General features: G+C 40.7%; 1 protein-coding gene and 1 long non-coding RNA gene across 8 annotated transcripts in view; one reads left to right on the top strand and one right to left on the bottom strand.

Annotated features, from left to right (window-relative positions):
- The window catches only part of Xpd (general transcription and DNA repair factor IIH helicase subunit Xpd), a 436,267-nt gene that overhangs the window by 291,676 nt on the left and 116,867 nt on the right, over positions 1-27,724 (top strand). The window lies entirely within an intron of this gene.
- LOC137648458 (uncharacterized) overlaps positions 1-27,724 on the bottom strand; it is a 164,027-nt gene that overhangs the window by 128,799 nt on the left and 7,504 nt on the right. Inside the window, exons 1-5 of one of the 4 annotated variants that reach the window (XR_011045625.1) lie at positions 11,312-12,435; positions 11,053-11,124; positions 10,431-10,501; positions 7,342-7,413; positions 6,955-7,012 (exon numbers count right to left, since the gene is read on the bottom strand). This is a non-coding gene — a long non-coding RNA (uncharacterized lncRNA). Of the gene's footprint in view, positions 1-6,954; positions 7,013-7,341; positions 7,414-10,430; positions 10,502-11,052; positions 11,125-11,311; positions 12,436-27,724 lie in introns of those variants that run through there. The other 3 variants (XR_011045622.1, XR_011045623.1, XR_011045624.1) reach the window with 3 other exon arrangements.

The raw sequence follows: 27,724 nt of genomic DNA, 5'->3' as shown, positions 1-27,724 counted from the left end.
AAGGGCGCTAAGAAAAACGGATCGATCCAATGCCAATATTTGAACTAGACAAACTTTCTAGTCTAGCTGACAATTACGAGAATAGCATATACAAGCATCAATTGGTAAAAGTTTCCCAAAATTTTGGAAACGGCTATAGTCAAACAGGTGCCAAATTGTGTTCCAGATTATCAGGAATCGAGCTCTTATAGACCCATTTTGAATCTATCCTTTATCTCAGTGCCAGAATACAATTCTTGAACAGCTATTTAGTCACTTGATAGAAATAGCGTTGCCAGACAACTATTACAGAAAATTATAAACTATAGAGAGCTATCTGATCAGTTGTAAATGATATGCTGGAAATTGCAGAGTAAAGTAAATTTACTTTAATATCACTTAGGTGCTGCTTTTGATACAGTTGTGCATGAACAGCTAAATGATCTATGGTCTATTAGTATTAGAGATCAATCATTTCAATACCTAAAAGACTACTTGGTTGACAAATTACTGTGCAAATTGGACACTCATGTGAACCTTTAAACAGGGTACCTCAGGGGAGTAGGGTGGGCCCAATCTTATTCTGTATCTATACTATTGGTCTGTCAAAAATACTGCTAAAGCATGGAGTGAAGTTCAAACTATTTGCAGACAATTCTACTTCTCCATAAATGATAGACAACTCTGACACTAAACCCAAATCCTGCCAGTATTGGGGAATGGATAACAAACTAAAATTAAATGAAAATAAGACCAAGTTTATGGTAGGGAAAAAAAACCACAAGAAACTCTGATAATCAAACATTAAAAAAATCTCGTTACAGTTAAAAGTTTGTGATCTAGGTTTATCTAACTTTTCTTCCCAGATAAATAATGTAGTAAAAACTGCTGGTTATCTTAGAAATATTGCTTTTATAAAGAAGTACTCAGAAACTTAATGAATACCAGGATTGACTACTGTAACTCAATCTACTACAACTTACCAAAATTGTCACTTAAAACTACAAAATAGACAGGAGCAGAACTGATAAAAGGTGTCCCACCCTGAGAAAGGATCACTTCTATTCTAATTAATATACACTGGTTGCCTACTAAAGAGCGAATCAAGTTCAACATATGTAGAATAACAAGTTATCAGAACCGGATGTCCAAAATATCTAAGAATTTCTATATAATGTGCAGCTAACAATCGTGTTGACACGAGAATTTAGATGGTTTCAATAGCAATATGCGGTGTGAAGTGTTGAATGCTTTTGAACGAACATAAAATGACTGGAGGTCCTATAGAGTGTATGGCTCCCCTGCTGTATAGGACTAGAAAAGCAGTCCGTTAAGTAAGGCCCGAGAGCCCGGGGCCTCAACGAAACAGAGGTTGTGTAATTCCAAGGATCAACGCAACGGGAAACCGAAGCTTCCCTGCTACAAGAGCCCGAAGGCTCAGCGTAACCAGGTTACAAGATCCCTAGGGAGCTGCGCAATGGGAGACCGAAACTTGCAGGATGAACTTTCCTATCCAGCAAAATCTGTCCCTAGGTTGACTGATAACGAATGCCAACTGGTACAGTGTTACCAAGGTTACCAGATCTCGAAAGCTCAGCCCAACTGGAACCCGGGGCTCCATACCACGAGTACCTAAAAGTTCAACCCAATGGGAACCCGGGGCTCCATACCGCGAGAACCTAAAATTTCAGCACAATAGGGACCCGAAGTTCCTCCAGTGCCACGAGAACCAAAGGCTGAACGTGACTGGAACTCAAGCTTACCTATTGGAAACTGGAGTCAAGGTTCCTGACCACGCAGACCCACAGTGTGTTGATCACGAGACCGAGGGGTCAACGTCACCAGAACCCTGAGGTTCAAAAAGGCGCCTCCTGACAGGTCTAGGAGCAGCACGCCACGGATGGAGAAGGGTGACTAAAGTCTCCGACCAACATAACCCGAGAGGGGAAAATCCAGCAAGCTCTTCAAGGTTTGCTCTCAAGGAGAACATCACTTAGACAACCAAATATCCCACCGTTGGGGGAGAAGATTAAGCGTAAGGAGCTTGATGCAGTAACTTCCATGACTGGACAACGCCAGACTGGGATTCCAGTCCTGTTCAAAGTCATTAGTTACTTTGATCGCTATAACCTCACCATCCTTGTGAGCTAAGGAGGGGGGCTTGGCAGAGCTTATTGGTCTATCTGCCGAGTCACCAGCAGCCATTGCCTGGCCCTCCTTGGTCCTTCCTAGCTTGGAGAAGGGTTGGGCACTGATCATGTGTACTGTACATGGTCAGTCTCTAGGTCATTGCCCTGCATGATAAGGCAATTCCACTATCCCTTGCCTCTTGCCATTCATGGGTAGCCTTTAAACCTTCAAACCTCAAACAAGCAGTTCTCTCTCGTGAACGAGAGATTTCCTCTGGAGGAGGAACCATGCCTAGAACTTCTCTCCTACCTCCCCCAGAAGAGAAATATCATTGGAAGGGAAAAGGATGAACGAGGTAAAATTAAAGTATTTGGGAACTCTGATCTCCAATACAGGGTCTTTAGAATTAGAGTTTAGAGAATGTTTGAAAAATCCAACTCAGACAATGGCTATGTTCAGTAAAATTTGGAAATAAAATCAGGTGAAATGACAAAAATCAGACTCAGTTTTGTGATATCGTGTTACTTTATGGGCATGTCATGGTATGACTAAAATCTCCAATAGATTTACTAAATTTGAGAACAAAGCCCAAAGAAGGATACTAGGAGTTAAATGGCAGGACTGGATTAGATATCAAGCTATAAAAGATTACCCTAGTGCCCTATATGGAACAGATCATGATGAGGGGTAGATAGAGATGGTTTGGGGATGCTCTTTGCACTGTTCATTAAATGTTCAGCTGGGCTCCACAAGGTTCTAGGAGAGTTGGAAGACCCAGGCCTGCATGGCTGAGGACTATTTAGTACGCAGTAAATGATGAATGGAGAAGTATCGAAATAAGAACTCAAGATAGAGAATGGCGAAATCTAACCGAGGCCCTTTACATCAACAGGCATGAGGAGGAGGAGATTAATACAAATAAAACTGCTGAAAAAGTTGAACAAGCAGCAGTTAATAAATTTAATTTGAGAACTTTATAAACTAATAGGGAGTGAAACCTAATCAGCAAACAGGAAAGGTGTACACCCCCGAGGAAGTGCCAGCAATCTACGCAAGAGGGAGGGTGGCTATTAAGGTGGTAGTATCAACACAATGAATACTTCCTTGCGGCGAGAACGCCATAATAAGCTGTCACACAAAAAGCACCGTAATTAAAGTCATACATAAAAACATGCATTAATGTTTTCATATACAAAATTGTAATGTACACAACTATAAAGAAACAGAATTAACTAAAATTATTAAATCCAGTCAAAATCATAACTAAAATTATCAAAGCCAGTCAAAATCGTAACAAACTATCAAAGCCAGTCAAAATCGTGAGCACGGGCAGTACGTGCGTCTCTACCGAGCCAAGAAAGCAAAGTGGTTACTCAACCTACGTGCGAATGAGGTGAGGTAGCAGGGCAACCCTAGCTCCACCCATTCGCTAACTATTGGGTGTAGTAGTTATCCCTTAATTATGCTAGTTAAGCTTCGCCAAAAACAGTATTCCTAATACAAATAGCAGAAGGTTTATATTTGTGGTGGAACAAACTAATTAGTAGAAAGTAGTGGCTATTCTCAAAAACTGCTTTAAAAAATAGTACTGTACCTAGATGAACATTCTGTAAAGATTATGATGAACTTATTACCATTACCAGTATTGAATACTATAATTCCAATTCCTACAATATCAAAATTGCAACTTGGGAAGAAATAAGAGGAGAAAGACTGGTAAAAGGTCTCACCCTAAGAAAGGATCACTAATACACTGGTTGAATTACACTGGCTATTTATGCAAGACTTGAAATGTATAAAATAACCCATCAAAATGTCAGAACCAAACATCCTAAATATCTTAGAACAGCTAAAGTGTAGCCAACAAAGTGGAGAATAGTTAAGATGGTTTCAAATTGTTGGAACCTATATATCTATGAAAGCTCTTGAGCCTTTAAATATGTATTCCCAATATCAGACATCCAAAAGACCTAATATATCAAGGCTTTCAATATGAAACTAAACTTTAAGTGCTTTTGATAGTGTAAATTTGACAAAATAGCAATATGCAGTGTGAAATGATGAATGCCTTGAATGCAGATAAAATGACAAGGTCCTGTAGAGTAGGGTTCCCCCTTCTATATAGTACCATTAAAGCACTTAGCTATGGTGGGTCGGCTACCATAACTGAGAAGCTAGGGCTTTGATATGTTCAATTATGTTCAAAGCAACTAAATAGTGTACTAGTCTACTTGAATAGACATTTAAATCAACTTTTAACTTGTTTTCGCCAGTCGCTGTAATAAACTAGCCATTATCAAAAATTAAACTATGGAGCTTTTGTTTAACAGGACTATGGGATGCATAGAATACTTTTTCATACCATTTTCTATGGAGTTGTTCGTAGCAGTGTTCTTATGATAGTGTTCATCGTACCACAAATACCATACTTACTAAATAGAGCTAATGATATATTGTACTGGTTTTTGCTGCAGCAAGCTCATACATTCTGGCAAGCAGAACAATTTGGTACTCACATTAGCCATGGTCTAGTATTTCGCCAAATTTTTATTGGGCAACTCAAAGCTTGGCGCACCAGCCTCTGTTCAAACACCGATTTGGATTTCATTTCCCATCAGACTAAAATACAGTCACTTTCTACCCTTTTCTAACAAATAAGCTATATTGTACACTGATATTGAAATCAAAGTGTAAACTTTGGCCCTTTTATTCTGTTCGCACAAGCAACTTATGATAGCAACACTGAACTACTGGGAGGAGAGATGCTCCTGTGACCTATGCAAAGTTGACAGGAGCAAGACAAATTTCTATTAAAATTTTTAATTTTGTTACTGGCGGTTTCCGATACGGAATGGCAGTTTCTGATACGGGTTTAATACTAGTGCATTTTCAAAGATCTATTATACGAGTGCCCATGTGTTAGCTAAATTTTTACTATTCTAAATTGAAATTCCACCCTACATTTATTAAAAAAAATAGAAAACATTGAAATCATAGAATATCAATGGGGATAAAATTATAGAATGGCGCAATTAACATTGTAGAATATTTGAATGGTTTGAAATTTATTTGGTGGAGTTAATTGCTTTTAATAATTATTCCTGGTCGAAATCCATCGTTATTGAATCATGATGGGTTGGCTACCATAACTGAAAAGCTGTAGCTTTGCACTAGTTATCATCATCACATTCGAAACAGCTTAAATATGGTGTAAGCTACTATAACCATGTTGATATTTAAACTTTTAAAACCGTTTCCTTCAGTCATCATAATAAATAGTAACCAAAATTAACAGAGTAAGCGTAATTAAAACTCAAAATCCTGGCGCTCTTGTTTGCCAGGACTTCCGGACGAAGAGGTTTTCCATGACATTTTCTATGGCAACTTACGTGGCAGTGTTTATCGTATTACAAATAGTACCCTAAGATTATGATTTAATGATCTTTCCTTTCTATATGCTTGCTTCGCTTGCAGTTAAATGTTACCGCACAGCTATGCTCTGGCAAGCTGACTAGGTTGCGCTTTGAGCGTTAGCTCAGTATTTTGTCGTTTATTTCAAATTATACAAACTTGAAGGGGGATTACATTTAACAAAGGGGAGAGACGTAGCTTGCACTCCAGCATCTGTTTGAACATGGAATTTCCGCAATTTCCAAAGATCAGACAAAATATATCACATTTCTACTCTAACATTAATGATCAATAAAACAAGCTGTGATTATATTGCCCATTCCAATATTGAAAATGAGTTTAAATTTAAATGTTGGGCCCTTTACTTTGTTGTAACAATTTACGGCAGAAGCACCAACCATCTGTTGGTTTCCCTAAACTACAGAGTGAAAAAAAACAAATGGTGAGAGCAAAAGGAGCATTTCTTAATTAAAATGTAACGTAAATTTTTACATTAAAACTACAGTATAGTATTTTGGGCTTAAAAAAACAGAACATTTAAGCAGAGTTTTGAATGTTTCTGGTGCTTTAGAATGTGGGAAAGACAGTTAGGCTATTTTACTCCAGATTCCAAACATTGAAAAAAGCACTATATTGAAAGAAAAATTTAGAAAATGGCATTTTTATGTGGCCCTCACCCTTAAGAAATGATGGCAAATAGTTTTTCAGCATGGGACTCCAGATTCCAACAACCGAAAAATGCACTAAGTTCACAAACCCGTAATAGAGAAAACACTAGATAACTATTACGACAAGCATTAAAATAAAAACTGATTTCACCATTGGCTATAAAGTACTAAATAGTATGAGCAAAGCACCACTATGCTTATTCAAATTATATCAGCTACTAAATGCGTTAAAAAAGTCTAAATCTCAATTCTTTAAATGTTTGAATAGAACATCTTCACTCTTGATGGGAGAAGTACTATCGCAGTCAAATCCAGTAAAAATAAAATGGCATATTACCTTAAATAACAAGAACCAGGAAGTATTGCAGGTGACCATAATCTAATGTTTGAAGAATGCAGGTGTTCTGTAATTAAATCCAGTACAATACTAAGACCATATAGAAAATGAGAATTATTTTTCTGGGGCGGCCGGTGAAAAGGGTCCTTCTTACACTTTTCTAATATAAATCTTCCAAATATACTAGAGAAAGACAAAAGCATGGAATGCAGAGGTTACAACCCTCGCGCGATCACCTTGTAGGTGTCGTGTATTTAACAAGGGCGTGTGAAAACCACTATTCACAGGCTGTCTTCCATTTTTGAGAATACCCAATCTTTATCTAGCCAATATACAGGTAAAAATTTGGATGAATAAAACCAAAATAACTTTCACAATCAAATAGAATTAAGAGATTATATGGGTAACATTAAGTGGATAATAACTTGCCTTGTTAAAGAAACACGGGAAAACTGTCAATGTTAGACAATGGTGGTTTACATGGGGTCTGTAATGGAATAAAGTATTAGTGAACACTCTTGCATAATAGGTTTAATAAGAACACTACTGAACTTAAATTTCCCAACCTAACCTTAACCTACAAGCAATGCCCTTACCTAATAGGGGGTGCTTGGCACCCCTGCGACCCCCCTTACATTACCGTATTATTCCTAAAGGACTTAACAGGAGGGCTAATACCCCCTGCGACCCCCCTTACACTACTGTACTCTTAACCATCATCTATACATGTGTCCGTATCATACATACACCCCAATATTCTTATAATTATATACCAGTAAATTAAACATGGACAAAATAGGTAAAGATTTAACTTACCGTAAATTGACAAAGAAACGTGGGTCAGGTTGGCTTCAGCAACGGTGGGAGTAATGGCGGTAGGAGAAGGGTCTGTAATAAAGTATAAGCATTAGTGAACAGCACTCACAGGTTAAATAATTATCTTGGTGTGATAATCTCAATCTTTCATATATTAATTTCAAAAATATAAATAAAACTGGGAAGAATGAGAGACATTTACTCAATATAATTGATGGAGACACTTGGAAATATATAATCTAAACAGGAAAGTATTCTGAAGATTTAACTAGCAGTAAATTTACAAAGAAAACTTGGAAAGACTGCATGTTCAGGGTCAGTTCGGGTTCGGCAACGGTTGGACTGATGGCGGTAGAAAAAGGTAGGAAAGGGTATAAGAGAAGAATTAGTGAACAGCACAAAATATTTAATTGAATAATTCAAACAATCTTTCATTTAAAACCAATATACTTGAAGGGAAAAACATGAGGCATTTACCTAATATAATTGATGAAGATGTGTGGAAATATACTGTACAGTAGACACAAGAGAAAAAAAGAAATGGTTGATTCTTCGTCCGAATCTTAAATGGGAGGACGGGAATGGTTCCATTTGGTTTGTACAGTTTTCCCGCTTCCAGAAAAAAAACGATTGACGGGATTAATTGGATATGACTAAACATTCAAAAATACAGATCAAAGTATTCTGTTTTCATCCCAGGTCTCTGACCACTCAAGTTTCTCCACTGCTGTTCTATTGTTTGAGTGAAACAATCGTTTGGATCTTCAAAGTTCTCCGAATGATTGAGGACCTTGTGAACTTATCCTTACGTCGACAAAGTCTTGTATGCGACCCAACCATCGCTCATGATTACTGACCCGGCATTAATATATTGCATATCAAAAGGAATTAAAAGTTTCGGCACTAAGATCTTTACCTTCTCTATGAAGGGAATTAAATTTTTTCCTTGTTACACTTTCAATCCCACCGAACAGCCAGACCAGGCTCAAATGTCTACCACGATGGTATTTGCTTTTCACAAAAATGTTTCATCCATTTCTGCGAGAACATCTGAACCACCAATAGGTTCCTGGTTGTACAGCCAGTTTAGCGTAACTTCGGAGACGCCACTCAAGTCCTGGTAGAAAAGTAGTGCAAATAATCATGGCATGGTTCCAGCTTTTTTGGAGGTAATGGTTCACAAGAAGCACAATTTTCCATGCTGGCATGCACACACTCAAGAGAAAAGTACCCTTGAAGAGGCTAACACTATGGACACTGAACCCACACTAACAGCCTCAATAAAACATAAGTGTTCCTTGGCGTAATACTTTACTTTGATGGCTGCTTTTCTGGTCTCATACAGCAGGGGAACCCCACTCTCTACAGGACCTCTCCTGTCATTCTACCTTGTTCGTTCAGAGTATCTAAAGTTTCATATCACGTATTCGTTTACTATTAAATCGTTACAGTCAAAAGACTCATGAAATAAGAAAGTCTTCAGTTTCCTCTTCAATGATTCGAATGTTTCGTGGGAGCTTATTGTATAGTCTAAGGGCCGCATATTTAAAGGCTCTGGAGCCTAAAGTAGACATATCTACGTTCCAACAGTTTGAAGCCATCTGTAACTATTCTCGTGTCGACACTATTTGTTGGCTGCGCAATATGTAGCAATTCTCTGAAGTATTTTGGACGCCCAGTTCTGATAACTTGGTGGGTTATTGTACAATTCTAAATTCAATTCTCGCTTCAATCGGCAGCCAGTGTAAATCGATTAGTATAGGGGTGATCCTTTCTCTAGGTGGGACACCTTTTATCAGTCTTGCTCCTCTGTTTATTGTTTTGTAATTTCCTAAGATGCACTTTTGGTAAATTGTTGTAGATAGAGTTGCAGTAGTCAATCCTGGTAATAACAGTATAATAAGTTAAGTTTTTTTTTTACAGAATTTTCGTCCAGGTACTTTTTTAAAAACGCAATATTTCTTAGATGATAACCAGCAGTTTTTATTACATTATATGGACACTTAAGAGATAGGTTGCAGTCAAGAAATACACAGATTTCGAACTTTACTAGATATCGGCAGTCATTATCGGCACAGTCATTATTTATGTTCATTTGAATATCACTTGTTTTACACGCTGTTTGTCTTGCCCACCACCATGAATTCAGTTTTGTTCTCCTTTAATTTTAGTTGTTTAAATGTCCTCCATTCTCTAACACTATAAAAGATTCAGTTTAGAGTTTGTGGTGTCATCTATCATTTATTAGGTAAAATTGTGTCATCTGCAGATAGCTTAAACTTCACGCCATGCCTTTGTAGCATTTTCGATAGACCAATAGCATAGATGCAGAATAAGATTGGGCCAAGTACACTCCCTTGGGGTACCCCTCTGTTTAAGGGTTCATATGATGAATAAGAGTTTCCAATTTGTCCACAGTAATTTCTCCCAAATAAGTAGTCTTTAGGTATTCGAAGGCTTGATCTTCAACATGGTAAATATTTGCACAAAACATTATTAGGTAAAATGCCATGTGCTCACAAATACTCGAAAGTTAAGTGTATTAGTAGTGTGTGCGTGAATAAACACCCACTAGTTTTCTTCTACATCTGTACCATTACACTTTTCATTGAGGCTATTGTACACTTCCAAAAAACGCGGCTTTGCGGTAGCGAGATCACGTTAGGAAATAAAGTACAAGTAGCCCAATTTAAATCTCTTGGTGTCGGAAGGTATGTAGGTATTAGGTTGGATTATTTCAACCACACAAAACACTCAAATTAACAAAGTTTGTGTCGAGAAAATGGCATTCTTGCGCAATCCCAGTTTTTTCACTATGGGACTCCAAACACCTAAATATGCACAAAGTTCATAAAGAAACACTTAAGAGAAAACAAGATACCAATTCAGACAAATTAAAATAAAACATGACTGATTTCATCATTGGCTATACTATACAGTATGAGCTAAACACCACTTCAAACCTATTTCAATTATATTGGCCAATTATAAATTGTAAATCTCACTTACACTTTTTTGAATAGAAAGTCTTTACTTTTAGAGACTAATACTGCCGCAGTCAAATTCAGTAAAAAATAGCATAATCTTACCTTAAGTAACACACAAGAGCCAGGAAGTATTGCAGGTGACCATAATTTGAAGTCTGAAGAATACAGGTATTCTGTAATGAAATCCAGCATTAAGACCATGTAGAAAATTAAGTAATTATTTGAATTTTGTTTCCAGATACCACTGACATATGGGAACAATTTTGAGACTACCCAATCTTATCTAGCCAATATACAGGTAAAAATTTGGATTAATAAAAAAAACCCTTCTCATTCATGAATAGACTTGATAGATATGGGAAACATTGTGGATAATAACTTGCCTTGTTGGAGAAACTGAAAACTGTCAGGGTAAACAATGGAAGACCGAAAGGTAGTTTACATGGGGTCTAATGGAATAAGTATTAGTTAATCTCACTCAGGAATAATAGGTTTAACAAACACTAACTTCCCAACCTTAAGCTACAAACCGAGCCATGACCTAACGGGGGCATCCCCCCCCCCCCTTACATTCCACACACTTATTCCTAAAGGACCTTACAGGGGGGGGGGGGGTTTAACAGCCCCCTGCAACCTCCCTCCATTTACATCACCATATTCTCTTAAAATTATGTTAAATCAGTAAATTAAACACTGGGACAAATTAGGTGCAGATTTAACTTACCATAAGCTGAAAAAGAAAAAAGTGGGTCAAGTCAGGTTCGGCAACAGTGGGATTGATGCCGGTAGAGAGGAACTGTAATAAAGTATAAGCATTAGTGAACAGAACTGACAATTAAATATACAACTGTTTGATAATTTGCAAACTAGCTTCTAAATTAATTTTAAAACCAATAAATAAAACGGAAGAATGCAAGGCATTTGCCTCAATTGTCGAAATCCCTTGAAAATATAATATACATTAAGGAAAAAAGTTAACCAACCTCTAACAGTTGAATCTCAGTCGGAGTCTAAAACAGGAGGACGGGGATGGTTTCCTTGTGGTCTGTACAGTCTACCTGCTTCCGGGAAAAACTGATGGCTGGGATTCATGGGATAGAACTATTTGCAAATCTAAAATAACACTCATTAAAGTATTGTTTTCATCCAAGGTCTGACCTATTCTTTAAAGTTTCTCCACTGTCACTATTGTCTGCAAATGAATACTTTGATCGTTTGGATCTACAAGTTCTCCAAATGGTTGATGACCTTGTGGACATGTCCTTCTGTCAACAAAGTCGTGTGCGGCCCAACCATCGCTCATGATTACTGACCCAGCATTAATATACTGTACAGTATTGCCATAGCAAAGGTATTAAAGTTTCAGCACTACAATCTTCACCTATCTATGAAGAGGAATGAAATTGTTTTTTGTTACACATTCAATCCCACCAAACAGCCACACCAGGCTCAATTGTCTACCACAATGGTATTTGAGTTTCACAAAAATGTTTAAATTTCCACGATAACGTCGGTACCACCAATAGGTTCCTGGTTGTACGGCCAGTTTAGCGTACTTCGAAACAAACTACGCCAATAAACTATTGTAATCCTGGTAGAATAGAATAATGTGCGAATAATCATGGCATGGTCCTAGCTTTTTTGAAGGAAATGGTTCACAAAAAGGACAATTTTTAATGCTGGCATATGCACACTAGAAGGTACCCTTGAAAAGGCTAACACTAGGGATACATTTTGAACCCCAACAGTCCCAATAAAAGTGTTTCATGGCGTAATACACATATGGTAATTTACAATATTTGCAAAAGACTAATAGCTAATAAGCCAAGTGCTCGAAAATATTCCAAGTTAGGTATATTTGTAAAATGAACATGAATAAATGCCAAGTAGTTTTCAAATAAATCCATTAAAAAAATGGCATATTACCTCAAATAAGAACCAGGAAGTATTGCATGTGACCATAATTCAATGTTTGAAGAATGGAGGTATTCTGTAATGAAATCCAATATTAAGACAAAATGAGGTAATTATTTAAATTGGGTTACCAGCTACCACAACATATGGGAACAATTTTTAGACAATTCAATCTTACCTGACTATTACAGGTAAAATTTTTGGATTCAACTTAAAAAACAAAGTTTTCTCAATCATAAATAGACAAATGTCCCAAACTAACCTTGACTACAAGCCGTGCTCAGACCTAAAGGGGGAGCTTCCCCCTTAGCCATATTCTTATGCCCAAAGGACCTTACGGTGGGGCTAACGCCCCCTATAACCTCCCTCAAACTACTGAATTAGCCATCATCCATAAGTATGTCTATCATACACCCCTATATTCTTATAATTATGGAAAATCAGATAATTAACCTTGGATAGGTATCTATTTGACCACCTTAAATAGGTATCGTGGGTTGACCTCGACCCGTGGTCCAAAGAAAATTCATAAATAATTTTTTACAAATCAATTCACAACCTTTTGATAGAGAAAAAAACCCTTGAATATTCTAATATTCAAAAAAAGTAAAAAGCTAAGCCCAAAATAAATATTTATTACAAATTAATTAAAAGAATAAGTATACAAAAAGAAAAAAAAATAAGAAAAAATTCGCCTAAATTCCAAATATGTAAATAAACTATTCTAAGCACTTATTCTATGATAATAGAGCACCATTTCCTAAGATCCAGCGCGCGGGGGGGGGGGGGGGGGGGACCAAAAGGAACCTGAAATTAGAAAGTTTTTGGCTAAAAAAATCTATCCTCTTTCCAACAATTTTTGGAGGTAGGTAAATGACAGTGGCTGAAATTTTTACAGGATATTGTATCATCGTACAACAAAAATGTGTAAAACAATCTGCACTTGGATATTTAATGTTTTAAAAATGGCAATTTTTTTTTCTTTTTTTTTTTTGGTAGTTATATCATGAAATCTTTATCTCCATTGCTGAGCATGGTTATTTATGCATGAAAATATCAAATTTTATAAAAAAGAGGAATACATAGAGCTATGCCAGCTTGTGTCTGATATGCTCACAAAATGGCCGCCAACCACACCACATAGGAAGGTCAAATCTGCTACCTGAAATAGAGAAAGAAATATTTCAATATCAGCGAGTCATTTACCTGTATAATTGTTCGAGGATTTGCAGAAAAATATTATGGTATCTAGAATGAAGTTTACAGTTTATTTTGCAATTAAAAAAATAAAATAATGATCATAAGTTAATCATAAAGGTACAAACTTGCAAAAACAGGAGAAATTATAAGCTATTTTATAAAAACACACAGGGTAGAAGACATTCACAAACTTTACAACAATCCTTCTTTAAACATGCCTAAACACTGCTGCACATTCAATTATATAAAAATTTTATATTACACAACTTACCTTAATTAGGTATTGATGGGTCGAGCTAGACTCTAGGGTATCTCAGAAATAGCACAAGGAAGAGAGTTGGGATGAAATGCGTCCTCACCCGACTGCTGCGCACACTGAACGTTCTCGCAGGTTGCTATCACTCAACCAATACGGACAAAAAATTATGGCAAAAAAAAAAAATTTTAAACCTCAGGTTGTATACGACCCACCACACCTATCCAGGGTTAAAACAGATGAATTAGGTGCAAATTTAACTTGCAGTAAATTGACAAACAATATAGTAAGGCTGGGTTTGGCAACGGTGGGATTGATGGCTGTAGGAAGAGGGTCTGTGATAAAGAATAAGCATAGGTGAACAGCACTCACATTAAATATTCAACTTGGTGTTAGATTATTTGCAAATGACAATCTCATATTACAGTAATTCTAAAATATAAATAAACAGAAGAATGCGATGCATTTACTATATAATTGATGACATGTGGAAATACATAAAAAGATGAAAAGTTAACTGACCTTTAACAGCTGATTCTCAGTCCGAGTCTAAAACAGGAGGAAGGGGATGGTTTCCTTGTGGTCTGTACAGTTTCCCCGCTAACAGTAAAAACTGATGGACAGGATTCATGGAATATAACTGAACAGATATCTTGAAAAATACTGATCAAAGTATAGTAGACCCCCAGGGTATGGCGTCCCCAGCTTACGTTTTTTTCACGTTACGGTGTGGAATGAGATGTTTTTTCGTCACCTCGTTACGACATTTTTCCCAACCTTACGACATCGAATTCCAAAACTCAAACTTTGCGGTTTTTACGCGTACGACTGTGCAAGTCACTAACCTACCACCACACTCATACGTCACTGCATGTGTCACTAAGAAGCTGGTCTGCTATTGGTCGGCGTCACGGCGTCACCAAGATGCCGATACGCTATTGGCCAAAATCCCTCCCACAATGCCTGAGAGATGCTGCCTCTCTCTCTTTGTTAATCGCGCGCTCAGTTCAGAATCTCGTGTGCGTTTCGTAGACTTGATCTCGTGCGAGTGCTTGCGATGTCGTATTTTTTGCGCATTTTAGTGCTTGATTCTTACTTTAATTCGTTAGCCATGAATCCCAAGATTGCTAGTGATGTTAAAGGGAGAAGTAAGAAAATGATTACCATGGAAATGAAGCTGGAGATAAAAAAGAAATACGAAGAAGGCATGTGCATCGTTACCCTCGCTAGTATGTATGGCCGTAACCAGTCTATGATTGGTACAATTATCATGAACAAGGAAGCCATTAAAGCAAGTAAGTCTTCTAAAGGCATGACTGTCCTTGCCAGTGGAAGGACCTCAATCAACGACAAGAGGGAGTCTCCTCCTACTATGGATTAAAGAGAAGGAAATCGCTGGTGATACACTCGCGCAATCGGTAATTTCGCACAAGGCGAGCGCCATCTTCGCCGATCTCGTGGAAGCCCAGAGAGACGGTGGAGACGAAGGAACATCCCAGCAAGCCCCAAGAGTTCAAGGCTTCTCATGGGTGGTTTGATCGTTTTAGGAAGAGGATTGGTATTCACTCAGTCGTCAAGCATGGAAAGGCGCCCAGTTCTGACAAGAAAGCAGAAGAATTCCTCAAGAAGATTGAGAAATTAATTTCCAGAAGGCTACATTCCTCAGCAAGTGTTTAACTGTGATGAAACTGGCCTTTTCTGGAAGAAAATGCGCCGCCGTACATATATCACAGCTGAAAAAAACCTCCTGGCCATAAGCCGATAAAGGACAGACATGCGCTCGCATTTTGTGCAAATGCCAGTGGGGACTTGAAAATTAAGCCCCTACTGGTATACCACTCGAAGAATCCTCGTGCCTTCAAGGCACAAAATATCTCTAAGGAGAGGCTCTCGGTATTTTGGAAGTCTAATGCCAAGGCCTGGGTCACGAGGACCATATTTATTGAGTGGATAAAAGTCTGCTTTGGTCCTGCTGTCAAGAACTTTTTAGAAGGGAACAATCTTCCCCTCAAATGTCTCCTGGTACTTGACAATGCCCCTGGTCACCCTCCTGGCCTTGAGGACATTCATCCTGACTTCTCCTCCATCAAGGTTCTTTATGTCACCAAACACCACCCCTCTCCTCTAGCCTATGGACCAGCAAGTGATTGCCAACTTTAAGAAGCTTTACACGAAACATCTGATCAAAAGATGCTTCGAAGTGACCGAAAGCACTCAACTCACCCTCCGTGAATTTTGGAAGGGGCATTTTGACATCATTCAATGCCTGAAGATGATCGACAAAGCTTGGAATGAGGTTTCACAGCACCTTGAACTCATGGAAGAAACTGTTGCCAGCTGTTGTGGCAGAACGAGACTTCAAAGGTTTCGATCCCTCAACCGAAGACTAGGCCGTTTATGATCCTGTCCCTGAGGGTGATGTTGAGGAAATAGTTTCAATCGGGAGGTCCATGGGGCTTCTTGTCGATGAGGCTGACGTCCATAACCTTATCAAGGAGCACAGGGAGGAGCTTACAACTTTAGACTTCAAGGAGTTGGAGGCAATGCAGTTGACCATCATTCTAGAAGAGCACAGCTCTAGTGGTGGCGACGACAGGGGGAGACTGAAGAAACGACATCGGCAGAAATAAGGGAAGCTATCGGTTGGTATGAAAACCTTATGAGTTTCATTGAAAAAAAACACCCAGAAAAACTTCACACAGGTCGTCTTATGGAAAGTGTTAATGACAAGTGTATGAGTCACTTTAGAAATATGTTGAGGAATCGTCAGAAACAGGCTTCTTTGAATAGATATTTCTCTAAAAGAGAAGTGTCAGAAAGCAATTATGATAGTGATTCTATTAAAAAAGCTAAAAAAAAAAAAAAGTAATTTTTTAAGTTCTAAAAAAAATAAAAACATTTCAAGACAAAATAAAAAAAAGCATTTTAAATCTTAAGTGTTTAATAGTAAGAATAAATTTATTATTAAGTGTACATAACATAATTAGCATTGATACGTTTTTATATCTACCGTCTCCTTCGCCCTCTGCCTCCACCCACTACCAGCTCAAGTCACGTCACTCCAAAAGTAAATAAAATTTAAGTTTTCCTATACAGTACAGTACAATATATAATTTTCATTTATACCTATAATGTTATTTAATTATATACTGTACCGTACATGTATATTATATATAAGTATACTGTAGTACAGTGCTTACTATGCTACATACTAATTTTCAATGTTTTTACCTGGGGTTTTGCACGCATTAGCTATTCTATTGCCCGCCACACGATATTTTCACCATACGATACCAACTCCGGAACGGATTAATGTCGTATGGCGGGGACCTACTGTATTTTGTTTTCATCCCCGGTCTGACAATTCTTTCACGTTACTCCACTGCCGCTCGATCGTCTGGGTGTGAATACTTCAATCATTTGGATCTACTAGTTCTTCAAGTGGTTGATGACGTTGTGGACATGTCCTTCCGTCAGCACAGTCTTATGTGGCTCAACCGTCACTAATGACTGACCCGGCATTAATATATTGCTGTATCAAAGAAACTAAAGTTTCAGCACTACAATCTTAGACCTTCTCTGAAGGAGAATAAATTTTCTTTGTTACACGTTCAATCCCACCGAACAGCCAGACAAGGCTCAATTTTTGGTAAATGTATACTTTATTTCTAGCCAAATACATGAACCATATATTTTTCTAACTCGTTATCTTGTGTTTTATGCATTTCTGACCATGATCATTGGGCCAAACCATCCGTTCATGATTTTTTGGACCCATGTTAAAGACAACTATGGAGGACCCCAGTGGGAAACCGGGGTTTTTTGGTGGGGAAATTTCATAAACTAGCGATTTACAGCAATAATGGTCAGAAATGCAAAAGACTCCCAAGATAACCAGTTGAAAAAATATATGGATCATATAAATGGCTGAAAACCAGCAAAATATGATTAACACTTGAGATTTTCAAAATGGTACAGAACCTAACAAACTCACCTAACCTAGTAGTTCCAAGGTCACAGCCCCTAGATGGGGGCAAGCCCCCAGGCCCCCTTCCCAGGTCACAAACTAAAAGTAAATCACAAATAAATCCTTCCATTATGAAAATGTAAATCACAAATAACTAGACACTTTATCTTGGCAATCTTTACTAAATCTTTGCAGTAGAAAATTTGCTGGCCTTCCCTGAAAATTAAGTCAGAATCGGACCTTTGAGGCATTATTTCGCTGTTATTTTTCAATCACACGAGTAACAATAGCTTTACACTGAACGGAGAGCATTTCCGTCATTCAATTGCCAACAAACCAAATTACACAATTTTGAAATAGATTGATGTGCTTCCCTTAAGTTCCCTTTCATTAGACACGTCTTTAAGAGATGGTGGTAGAGTGCAAACTGAACACGGTGGGGAATAAAATGGCTGTAGAACATCCGGGAACTTCTTGTGAAGTACTTGTAAGTTGTCAATTGGTTTAAAAAAAAACACCTGACAAATACGTCATTGTAAATACACAAAGCTCCCCAAACCATGGGAAAAAATGCATTCGCAATAAGTCCCCTTCAGTCTCTCATATGTAACAAGTGAAAAACATACTTCACATTTTAATAGACCAATACGCAAGTTATTATGCCCCAGCCCCTATTAGACAAAAATACCAATAGCCAGCACTCGTCAATTCTCATAGCGAATTCCAGTTTTGCTAGAAATCAGATCACATTAAATTAATTTTCTACCACGATGGTATTTGCATTACACAAAAATATGCCAATAGACTAGTCCTGGTAAAGTGTAGTGCTTATAATCGTGGCATGGTCCCAGCTTTTTTTGGAGGTAATGGTTCACAAAAAAAGATTTTGAGCGAAGCGAAAAATCTATTTTTGGGTGAGAGCCATGACGTCCTCATGGAAGGTTCCTTCAGTAGCTTCCTGAGGGTATATATGACTACAGTAGATATTCCCAGAGAATTAAACTAAGGGTTTCACAGAATTCTAACTTCTGGCGTGAGTACCCATAAGGTTTCCCTTTAGGATATCGTATAATAACAGGGGACGTATGCTTGACACGCCGCATAGCTATCTGCACCCCACATAGCATTTACGCTTTGAGGGGGAAGAGTGGCAAGTATCAGGAGCCGTCGTTACAAAACTCTCCTCCTGTGTTACTGTTACGGTACCTAGCGATGTAAACAAACGGCCGCCATAGCTGGCCGCCATCTTGGTTTGCGTCACATCCACGTGCTTCATTCCTGATTCTATCTAGTGTATCTGTCAGCCTCCATGATACAATAAGAAAGGGAGGGGCCTGACGGGCCAGAATAGAGAACGAGGGTGGGTCCATCAGGACGTCATGGCTATCTCACCCAGAAATAGATTTTTCGCTTCGCTCAAAATACGTTTTTTTTTACTCAAGCCATGACGTCCTGATGGAAGTGTACCAGAGAATTAGTGTATCGTGGATTTTCCCCGTTTCGGTAGTGCCTTCTACTTCAAACAATATTCCTTTGGTCTGATGACAGAGACCGTGACATCTCCGTTACATGTCACTACCAATGGCATAAACTATGACATGGCTTCCTGCCCCCCTGGCAGGGAAGTCCTGTTCGGATGATAGGAACATGAAGTATCCTGATGAAGACAAACTTACCTGTAGATGAGGATCTTGTCTGTCTCGTAGACAGATCAGGAACGTTACTTATTTGTGTAGGAACAAATGTTTCACTTTTCTTAGGTGAGCTTATATCAGACAGGAGCAAAATTATAAATTATAGTAGAGGATAAAATAGGGGCAAATAAGACTCAGTAACAGTAGTGCATTTCATATAGAGGGGCGAAATAAGACTTATGGTAGCGAAAATTCCATTTTATTCAAGAAAATATTCGCGATATGAAATAGGATAAATAATTTACAATAAAATTATTCATTAATAAACATAGACCAAGGACTACATAAGACAAGTGTGTGGAATCTGAAAGGGAAAACTTGCCGTTACACCCATGGGTTCCAAAGCAACTAAAAGTCTTAAGTCACAATACACTTCATGTCCAAATAAACGTGTGGCACACATGTTCAAGTCTATGTTACTTAACCTTGTAGAAGAACAGTTTTTCAAATCACTGTATCGCACTAGGGTCAACACAGGCACCCTTTGAGTTAGGGTCAACACAGGCACCTGTTGAGTTAAGAGTCCCAAAATAACTCGCTGTCCTACGCAGCACTAAGCAGGAGGTTTCAATACAATACCTGCGGCTACCACGAATCTTTCGACTTCGTGCACCTGCTTCGCATAGTGTTTAAAGAACACACTTGAGGATTTCCAGCCTGTGAAAGATCGAAGGCTTTCGAAATCCATTCCTTGGAAGAAATTTAGGGATAAGGCGACTTTTCTAGGATCATGACCTGCGGGTGTACTATCAGGATCTGCTCTGCGAATAAAGTAGGTGATTTTCGCCCTTAGTTGTTTAAGTGACAAATCACTACCCGATGTTTCTCCTTTAAAGAGTTGTCCTCCGCCAAAGTCTGAAGTTCTTCGAAGAAAGACCTTTACTCTCTCTACTGGGCATAGAAAGACCTTCCTTCAGAGGGCAGATTCTCCAAGGGCCCCACCTCTTAGTAGGGAGTTCATTCTTAGCGAGAAACGTTGGGTCAGAGAAGAGGGTAAGTTCCCGTTTCGGCAAACTGTATCTGGCCCTTTTCTCTAGATCAGTGTTTCTCAACGTGGGCCATATGGCCCCCTTGGGGGCCATGAGAATTTTTCAGGGGCCACAAGACAAAATTGGAAAAATGGGGGGCCATGGGGGGGCCACAGAAAATTTAGGACCCACAAAATATATAAATGTGTAATATTTTGAAATAAATCATTATTATGCTTCGAATATTCTCTATCATGCTTGACTTTAGTTTAAACATCATTCAATTCAATATACAGTACCAGGTAATTTTTGCAGACAGTGAAATATGTGCCTGCTATGTATGACCTCACTCTCAAATGAAAGTATGCGTCCCAGCAAACTGAAAAAGCATCTGGAGACTACACATAAAGACAAGAAAGACAAGCCGCTAGATTTCTTCAAAAAATTACTTGATGAGTTCCAAGGAAGGATGACAGTGAATCATATGTTTACCCAAAAAGTGGCAAAAGTAGATAGAGGGATGTTGGCTTCTTACAAGAGCAAATTTGATTGCAAAAGCAGGTAAGCCTCATACTATCGATGAATCTCTGATCATGCCGTCTGTGGCTGTAGTGCTTTCAACAGTCATCAGAGTCCACAAGAGGTAACTAGTGTTATTCCTCTGAGCAACTCCTCAGTATCACGCCTCATTGATGAGATGGCAGCTGATGTTGAAAGCCAATTAGTCTCAAAACTGCAGGTGAATGAATTTTCGCTTCATCTCGACGAATCAACTTTACCTGATAATTTTGCTCTTCTGGTGGTATTTGTCTGGTTTCTTGATGTTCATGAAATATGTCAAGAAATGCTTTTCGCATTGAAATTAACGAATGACACTAAAGGTGAATCCATCTTCAAAAAACTTGAGGTCTATTTTGAGGGGAATAAAATTACACTCAAGAACATTGTGGCTTGTGCAACAGATGGCGCTGCTGTTATGATTGGAAGGTATCAGGGATTCAGTGCTTACTTAAAAAAAGCTGTTTCTAATGTCGTTTGTGTGCACTGTGTTGTTCACTGGCAGCACCTGGTTGCCAAAAACCTAGCAGGACGTCTGCATGAAGCACTTGGGCATGTTATCAAGGCTATCAACTTGATAAAAAATAGTGCACAGAAAGATCGCCTCTTTCAGCAATTATGTGAAAAGAACGATGAAGAATTTGAAAATGCATTGCATACTGAAGTCAGGTTTTAGTTCAAAACACTTGAAATATTAAATAATTTCACATTTAAATAACCTTAACCTGAAATTACAAGGAAAAGGAAACTGCTTTACGCATTTTAAAAGAAGTGCTGTCATCTTTTCACATAATTGCTGAAAGAGGCGATCTTTCTGTGCACTATTTTTTATTGCACTTAGGGAGTGTTATCTCTTTCTTTAGTGGGACAGAACTTGGACAGAAACTTGTTGATGCAAAGAGTGACATCTTATACCTGTCAGACATATTTGAAAAGCTAAATGTTCTGAACAAAGAGCTTCAAGGAAATAACTCCACCCTGTTTTCCTGCTAGGAGGCAATTACTGCATTTAAAGGGAAACTCAAGCTGTTCTGATTGAACCTTGGAAGACGAGAGTTTGCACAGTTTCCTTCCTTAGCAGTTATATCCACCAAACTGCTTGATGATGACCTAGCAGTGAATGTTGACCATCTGAAGCAGTTGCATAATGATATGGAAACTCACTTCTCTGACCTACTGCAAATGACTGTGCCACACTGGTTTGTGGATCCCTTCATTGTTGATGTATCTGAAGTTGATGTCACCCTACAAGAATGTCTCATTGAACTTCAAAATAACACAACAGCTCAAGCAAGGTTCAAGCATGGAGGACACCAGAAGCTGTGGATGAATCAAGATATGTATAAGTAGTACCCAATACTCTGGAAAGATGTGAAGTTGCTCTTACTTGCCTTTCCCACATCTTACTTGGTTGAGACTGGTTTCAGTCGGGTGATGTGCCTGCTGTCAAAGACACGAATTCGCCTTGACATAGAAAAAACAAAAAAAAGAGGCAATTTACGTCTCGCTCTAACAGCTTTCAAGCCAAACACTGACAAGTTGGCAGCCTTGCATCAGTCACAGGGATCCCACTGAAACCTTTCAAGATAAAGCCAATTGTACCTACATGTATTCCTTGTTTTGTATTCCTTTTGTAAATAAATAAGTATTCAAATAAAATATTTTTCTAATTAATATTGTTATTTGATTTATACCTGAAATTAGTGTTTTGAGTACATGGTACTATTCAAGCTAGAACCATTAATAGACCTACTTCCCTAGGCGTATTAAGGTGATGGACGGATGGCGGGTGCTGGGGGGGTGCATTAGAACTCAAAGTTGGCATGGAGGGGCCACAAGAACTTGCACTGGATTAAAGGGGGCCACCACCAGAAAAAGGTTGAGAAACACTGCTCTAGATAAAGCCCCTTTTTCACTGACTCGTGCTCCCAAGGCGAGAGCAAAAAGGAAAATCACTTTTTGAGTCTTTAAGAGGGCAAGATTCATTGTCCAGGCTAGAGGCAAAACGGAGCACCTTATCCAGAGACCAGGAGATGGGTCTTGGTCGAGGTTCAGGACTGAGTCTAGCACATGCCTTCGGAAGTTTGTTAAAGATTTCGTTGGACAGGTCTATCTGGAAGGCATACAGTAGTGGTCTTGTCAAAGCCGATTTACAAGTGGAAATCGTATTGGCTGCTAAGCCTTGTCCATGAAGGTGAATAAAGAAGGACATACAGAAATCCATGGTTATTTCCGTAGGATTCTTTGCCTTGACGAAGGATGCCCACTTCTTCCAGGATGACTCATATTGCCTTCTGGTAGACTTTTTGTATTCCTCTAAGAAGTCTAAATATTTCTTCGAGATTCCAAACCTTTTCTTCACGGCTAGGGAGAGAAAATCATGATGAAGGAGTCTGGTTTTCTTTGATGAAGCGAAGACAGTCTACTTCGGAACCTGCTGGGAGAGAACTGGGTCTGGCAGAGGGATCAGCTTGGGCTGTAGCTACAGGACTAGAGGGAACCAGTTGCTCCAGGGCCATTTGGGAGCCACTAGGGCTGCTGTTCCCTTGAAGGTTCTCAGTTTGGAGAGGACTTTCAGCAGAAGGTTGGGTGGAGGGAACAGGTAAATCTTGGACCATCTGTTCCAATCCAGGGACATGGCATCCATCTCTTCCACTTTGGGGTCCTCGTATGGAGTCACGTATAGAGGAAGTTGGTTGTTTTCGCTCGTCGCGAAGAAGTCGATTTGCAGTTCCGGGACCTAATAGGAGATGGAGAATGATCTTGCGTCTAGGGACCATTCCGGCTATCTTGCTTGTCCGTGATAGAGCGTCCACCGTCACGTTGCGGAATCCTTGTAAGTGAACTGCTGAGAGGTGCCATCTCTTCCTGTCCGCAAGGCGGAAGATGGGTAATAGCATCCGGTTGAGATGGGGCGATCGTGAGCCCTGCCGGTTGAGACATCTGACCACCACGGCGCTGTCCAGGGCGAGGCGGATGTGGATCGAGGGGACTGTTTCTTCAAGGTGAGAAGAACCGCCATGGCCTCAAAAATGTTATTGAAACTTCTTGAATAGGGGAGACCATGTTCCTTGAACCTGACGGTGGGAGTGACACCCCCCCCCCCCACCCTTCCAGTGAGGCATCCGTGTGGATGGTGATCGACGGAGGTGGTGGTTGGAGAGAAACGGATCTTCTTAGGTTCTTTGTCTCCGACCAGGGTTTTAGGAGTGAACGAAGCCTGGTTGGTAAGGGTGTCTTGAGATCTCTTCGAGCGATGGATGCGTTTCGTCTTCTGACTCCCGATGCATCCTTTAGCTGTGCTTTTAGCACTGGGTCTGTCACCGAGGCGAACTGTAGGGAGCCGAGTACTCGTTCCTGTTGTCGTCTTGGGATCCATTTGGATTTTAGAAGTCTCGACAGATCCGCTATTTCCTTCCTTTTCTTCAGATGGAGGGAAAGACTGTGTGACTGAAGATCCCAGTGGATTCACAACCACTGAAACTTTTGAGCTGGAGATAGTCGAGGCTTTTTGGAGTTTATTTTGAAACCCAGATGTTCCAAGAACTGGATCACCTTCTTGCAGGCACGCAAGCATTCTTCTGGCGATGTCGCCCAGATCAGCCAATCGTCCAGGTAGGCCATCACCTGGACGTCTTGAAGACGTAGCTGTTGGACAATCGTGTCTGCGAGCTTCGTGAAGATTCTTGGGGCCACGTTGAAACCGAAGGGCATGGCCCTGAAGGCGTATTGTCTTCTTTGAAACCTGAATCCTAGGTAGGAGGAAGCTTGATGATTCATTGGAACGTGCCAGTAGGCATCCGCCAGGTCTATGGAGACCGTGTAAGCCTTGTGAGGCAGTAGGGCCTTTATATGTTGAAGGGTCAGCATCTTGAACTTTTTGTTCACAATGAACATGTTGAGAGGGGATAAGTCCAGAATGACCAAGTTCGAGTCCTTCTTGGGAACGCAGAATAGCCTTCCCTGGAACCTGATGGACTTTACTCTCTTGATCACCTTGTTCAAGAGTTCTCAAACATATTCTTCCCGAATGGGGGTTGATCGTTGGAAGAAATGATGAGAGACTGGTGGAGGTGATATCCAGCTCCAACCAAGTCCTTTCCTGACGATGCTGTGGTCCCAAGGATCGAAGGTCCAGCGATCCTGAAAGTGCCGGAGTCTTCCTCCCACCGGAAGCACTTTATTGCTTCTGGTTTCCCGAGGGCTTACCACCTCAGCCACCTGCTCCTCTTCCTCCTCTCCCTCTGGAAGGACGTCGAGGGGCGTCTCTGCTGGAGCCTCTACCTTTGGGGCGAAAGGTAGTGGTCTGCCTTTCGTAGGCTGGGGTGAAAACTGGTGATTGGGACACCACCGGTTGAGGGACCAATTGAAAGGTCTGCTGTGGCTGAGACACTAATTGAGGAGTAGCGGGAGCCGGAAACTGGCGTTTAGCCCGACGCTGTTGGGGGCGTGACTTGTTAGGTTTCTTCTTAGGCTGGGGGCACTCATCCTGAAAAAACTTCCTTTTGCGCAACAAGCCCCACTTATTGAGAGGGTTCCTATTCTCAGTGGAGGCTCTGTCCACAATCTCTTTCACCAGATCCACGGGAAAGAGATATTTACCCCAGATGTTCGAGTAGATCAGTTTCCGGGTTCGTGTGACGGCTGCGTCTGCTAACACGAACTTTCTACATGCCCTCCGAGCCTTGATGAAGCTATATAGGTCCTTCAAGGTGGGTCTTCGCGAGGACCATGTAAACGATGGGGACCTGAGTATTGGAGGACATTGTCTCAAGGACTACCTGAAAAGATAGAGGCAGCCAGCCTCTCTTTGTGTCAAATTCCCGACGGAGGAGGTAATCTGTGAGCTTGGGAAGGTTCTCTTTGAACTGACCTCCGGCGATGTCAGGTTCCAGCTTCCCAACCGAGAAAGTTAGCTGGATGTCCTTCCAGCTTTTGTCGTCCGGGGGTAGGGCGAGGGAGAGAGGCCTACATTCCTCCAATGTAGGGCAGGGTTTGTTCTCCTCCACCGCCTTTAACAGCGGTCAAGGCCTTTTCAGCAAAGGGGAAGACCATGGTGGGGAAGCAAGAAATGACAGGTATTTCTTGCTTAGGGCTGGCACCTTTGAATTGGTGTAGCCCCTGCTCTTCAGGCAGTTGGCCAGCAGAGCCTGAGCCTTGGAGTGCTCTAGCACGATTACCTCCTTCGGCTCAGTCTCCTCCTTGGAGGATGGCTCAGACTTCAGACTGACGAAGCAGTCCGGATAGGCCTCGAAGCTAGGGTAGAATTCCACCTCAAGGGGAACGGCACCTAGCTTAGCGTTAATCGCGATGCGTCCAGTGGTGAGGCATAAATTTCGCATGCCACCAGGGGTTCGTCACGAAGCACTCGGGGAGATCCTTGACGGAGATCTCCTTGGGCGCCTTTTACAAGCCCAGTATCTCCTCCGTGATGTTTTCCAGCCCCTGGCGGAGGTTTTCGTCCAGGAATGCCATCGAGACCTGGAGGGTATCCTGGGAACTTGCTGGGGGGGGTACTGGGGTGGCCGATGTGGAAGGAATTGGCTCAGGTCACAACGGAAGTCACAGAGGGTGTAAGGGCAATCTTGCCCTCAGAATCCAGGGACTCCACAAGGTCCTCTTCTTCCTCCTGACCCCCTTCCATGAGGGTCCTCTCGGTGTCGTCGGAGACCTCTGACATCCTCTCCACCTCGTCGATGTGGCACTGTCAGAGGGCAGTCGAGACATCCGGCTCGACCGTTACTTGGACGCACGGGATCTCGTCCTTGGGGATGACGGCATCCGCAGATGCTTTGGGGAAGAGCATGGCTCTCATCCTCTGGCTTGGAGATAGGGCCCCGTGGCGTTCTTTTGAAACGCACGCACCCACTTGCGCAGGGTCTCTCGGGCCTTGTCCCTAACCTCCGTAGACGGAGGGTTGTCGAACGCCTCATCCAGCAGTTTCTTGCACACGTTACAGACCTGCGGGTCCCAATAGCAAAGGTCCCCTTTTAAGGTGGAACAGCCGGCGTGGGATTGGCATGCCCGGTGACCATAAAAGTCCAGGCGACAAACGCTGCAGAAGGCGCTCACACTTTACAAACTCCCTCCTGTAAAAGAAAGTCTATGAGTACTTGAAGTCAATACGAAAGTGACTTAATTTAATCTTAGATTAAGACTAAGTTTAATTATTTATAATATAAGATTCCATGTATAAGCTTAGGATAGTTAAGCTAGAAAAGAAGGTAGGGAAGACATGTGTATCCCGCCCAGTCCATTGCCGTGACCTCCCAACATAACTAATTCCAGAGGGCTGAGTATGCCCAGGGAGGAAGAGGAACACCTGTGGGGGATGAGCCAAGCTTAGTCTTCCTACAGAGAATTTGGAACGATGGGAGGGAAAAACCGAGTTCATTCAGTTAATTGAGAAGGAGGGGTATGCGAAACCCTCTTCTATAGGATAGGTCCCGGCAAAAGACTGCACATGGATGCACAAAATATGCTGGAAGATTATTTACTGTACAACTATACACAGTTTTCAGTTTAGGGTATCTAAATACCATAAGAGTACTGGCTATTATCCATAGCTGCACAATAATCCAGGAGTAAGGAGTGACTGTCCACTATAATGTACCCGAGTGTCGCCGGCAGCCCGGCAGCATGCCGGGGGCCCGACCAGTGCCGGCAGATCTCCATCAGAAAGGAACCCTTCTAAGCCAGCAGTCGAAGTGGCAAGGAGAAAGGGTGACGCTATAAGGTAATGGCAGATCGCCGGCTCTGACAGCCGGCAGGCAACCGGCAGCGGTATACTAACAAGGATACTGACATGACAATGGTACTGTAGTGGATGGGCGGCTCGC

Source organism: Palaemon carinicauda, chromosome 10, assembly GCF_036898095.1.
Source record: "Palaemon carinicauda isolate YSFRI2023 chromosome 10, ASM3689809v2, whole genome shotgun sequence".
Lineage (NCBI taxonomy): Eukaryota > Metazoa > Arthropoda > Malacostraca > Decapoda > Palaemonidae > Palaemon > Palaemon carinicauda.
The sequence above is the reverse complement of the archived record's forward strand: the minus strand, read 5'-3'. Positions and strand labels throughout refer to the sequence as shown.